Source organism: Chrysochloris asiatica, unplaced genomic scaffold (assembly GCF_000296735.1).
Source record: "Chrysochloris asiatica unplaced genomic scaffold, ChrAsi1.0 scaffold00006, whole genome shotgun sequence".
Classification (NCBI taxonomy): domain Eukaryota; kingdom Metazoa; phylum Chordata; class Mammalia; order Afrosoricida; family Chrysochloridae; genus Chrysochloris; species Chrysochloris asiatica.
The window spans coordinates 13,278,920-13,281,937 of NW_006408524.1; the positions used below are offsets into that span (position 1 = coordinate 13,278,920).

A 3,018-nucleotide genomic window follows, 5' to 3' on the forward strand; every position below is an offset into this window, starting at 1 on the left:
GATCCCAAAAGAAAACCACCAAGACATATCATAATCAAACTTTCCAAAACCAAAAACAAAGAAAAAAACCCTGATAGCAGTCTGAAAAAAATGAAAAGTATATAAAGAAGAACAAATAAGACTAATCTCTGGCTTCTCAGCAGATGCAGTACAGGCAAGAAAGCAATGGAATGACATATACAAAACTCTGAAAGAAAAAGATTGTCAACCAAGAATCTTATACCCAGCAAAGCTGTCCCTCAAATACAACAGGGAAATTAGGACATTTACTGGTAAACCGAAACTTAAGGAATTTGTAATGACTAGACCAACTTTACAAAAGATACTAAAGGATGTTCAATGGACTGAGCACCAACAACAGAAGACAGCAACCTGAGATTACCATTTATAATAATACCACATAGAACTCATTCTGGTTATGTTGTTGTTTTGTTGTTGTTAAGTATCATCAAGTTGGTTTCAACTCAGAGAGACCCTGTATAGGGCTTTTAAGGAGCAGTTGGTGGGTTTGAACCACTGACCTTGTGGTTCAAACTGAACTTGTGGTTCAAGTGCTTATCCTACAGCACCACACCAAGACTCCAGATATAGAAGTATTTAAAGTAAAGCAAACCTACAAGATGGAAAATAGGGAACCAGAAATATCAATATATGATGAAGTCAACTACAAAGCAAAAAAGGGGAATAGTGTAAATATGGAACTTCCAATGCAAAGAAGTCAAGTAGATTCTTTGATCCAGATAAAACAGACTTTTTAAAGCAAGGCAAAAAAATTAGTAAATTACAGGGTAACATCAAAGAAAAATAATACAACAGCATAACAAAATTAAAAAAGAGAAAAACCAGAAAGATTTAGTAAACATTTATGCAACAGAAATCAAAATGAAAAGAACTGGGCAGGACCTGGAGGTGTTCTATTCTGCTATCCATAGGTCCACTATGAGTCAGACCCAACTGAAAGATACCTCACACTGAAGCTCAGCAGGCAGGCAGGAATAGGAAAGAAGAATGGATGGATGGGGAGGGTAAATACAGAGAGGAGGGAGTGAAAGAGACCACTGGTACATTGTGGGATTATAATCAATGTCACAAAACAAAACAAAAAGTAGATGAGTTGTTAGATGGAAAACCAATTTGCTCTGTAAACTTTCACCTGAATCATCATAAAAAGTTTTCTAAAAACGAAAATCAACATGATTCAAAGTTCTGTTTTCAGAAACCTGAGACACAAGGCCAAACCACTTTCTTTGTCCCATAGAAAACTATTGAGCACCGTCCTTCTCTGATACACACAGAGTTGCCATCAGTTGGAGTTAACGCAGTGGCAGCTGTGTTTTGTGTGTATGTTTTTTATTGTGTTTCAGATGAAGTTTGCACAGCAGATTAGATTCCCATTCAACGATGTGTACAGAAACTGGCCCTTGACATCAATTTAGTCCTGACACTGTGAGGGCACTTTCTCCACTTCTGCCCCACCTACCTTGTTTCCAATCATCCAGCTGCCCTGTTTTCCTTGTCTTCTCATCTTTGTTTTTGACAAATGTTGACTGTTTGGTTTCACATCGTTGATTGTATAAAGGAACACATTCCTATGGGTGCTGTTATTAAGTACTGTTGAGTTGGTTCCAACTCACAGCAACCCTGTATAGGGTTTCTGTATAGGCTGGTGAATTTGAACCATCGGCCTTTGATCTGAGTCCTCCATAGAAGTTGCTACTGTTGCTGTCCAGTTGTCGCCAACACATAGCAACCCTGTATTTAATCAAACAAAGCATTGCCCAGTCCTATGCCATCCTTAAGACTGTTAGTATGTTTGTGCCCATAGTTGCAGCTGTTGTCAGTCCATCTTACTGAGGGTCTTCTTCATTGTTGTTGACCCTCGACTTTACCAAGCACTCCTTTTGTGGCGCTGTAGGATTAGCACTGGACTGAGAACCACAAAGTCTGCAGTTCAAACCCACCAGCTGTTCCTAGTCACTATGAGTCAGAACCAACTCAACAGCACTTAACAACAATAGCAACTACAAACTTTACCAAACACGTTGCTCTTTTCTAGTAATTGGTCTTTCCTGATGACATGCCCAGAGTAAGTGAACCTAAGTCTTGTCATCTTCATTCCTAAGGAGCATTCTGGTTTTGTGTCTTCTAAGATTGATTTGCTCTCTTCTGGCAGTTGCAAATAAAAATAGATAAGATTCTTTTCACCTAAAAATCTTTATGATGTTGCTGTTCTATCAACATTTCCTTGGCATCCACATGAAAAAAACATAAGATAAAAGTGAGGAAATTATATTCTGCACTTAAGTATGAGGCAGTGTGGCTATGAAACTTCATGGGATCATTCTACATCTTCTTTTCTATCCAAACAACCATTGTCTTGGTTATCATTTCTCACCACAGCTGTCATTAGATAACTCTGTCTCTTTGCCTGCAGATTCCCACACCTCTGGTCCCCAACTTGCAGCTTTTATAAAGTCACCAGAATAACCTAACTAAAACATAACTTTCTCCTTTTCACTTTCCTGATGAGCCAATCACTTTGCCTATTCACATGTCTTACCTCATCCTCCTCCACATCTTTCTTCCATGACCTTCTATCCTGTATTTTGCCCTCCTACATTGTTGGTCTTCCTTTCACTTCCTGTAACATGCAGTTTCCATTTCAATAATTCTGATCCTTATTGTGATCCTCTTACCTGGAACTCTCATCTTCTGAAGCCAATGCTTAGGCAACTTTAATGACTCAATACAGCCTTCACTTGCTCCAGGAAGTCAAGCCTGAGTCATCTTAACTGGAATTATATCCCTCCTCTGATACTTCCAGAGAATCTTGTCCATAACCCTTCATAAAACATGTCATGTTGTTTAAAAGTTGGTTGTGCATGTGTCTTCACACTCTTATTGATGGAGGAATGTAAGCCAAAGTGAATGAAATTGAAGCCTCTCTTCTGAACTATAGAATCATAATGTTATGAAGGATATTTTGACCAGTGATTCCTATACTCCCCAGATAGAGTT

The 3,018-nt window shown here is 38.6% G+C and overlaps 1 pseudogene; it reads right to left on the reverse strand.

Annotated features, from left to right (window-relative positions):
• Positions 1-2,709, reverse strand: part of LOC102825664 — a 22,221-nt pseudogene extending 19,512 nt beyond the window's left edge.
• Between the last annotated feature and the right edge of the window lie 309 nt (positions 2,710-3,018).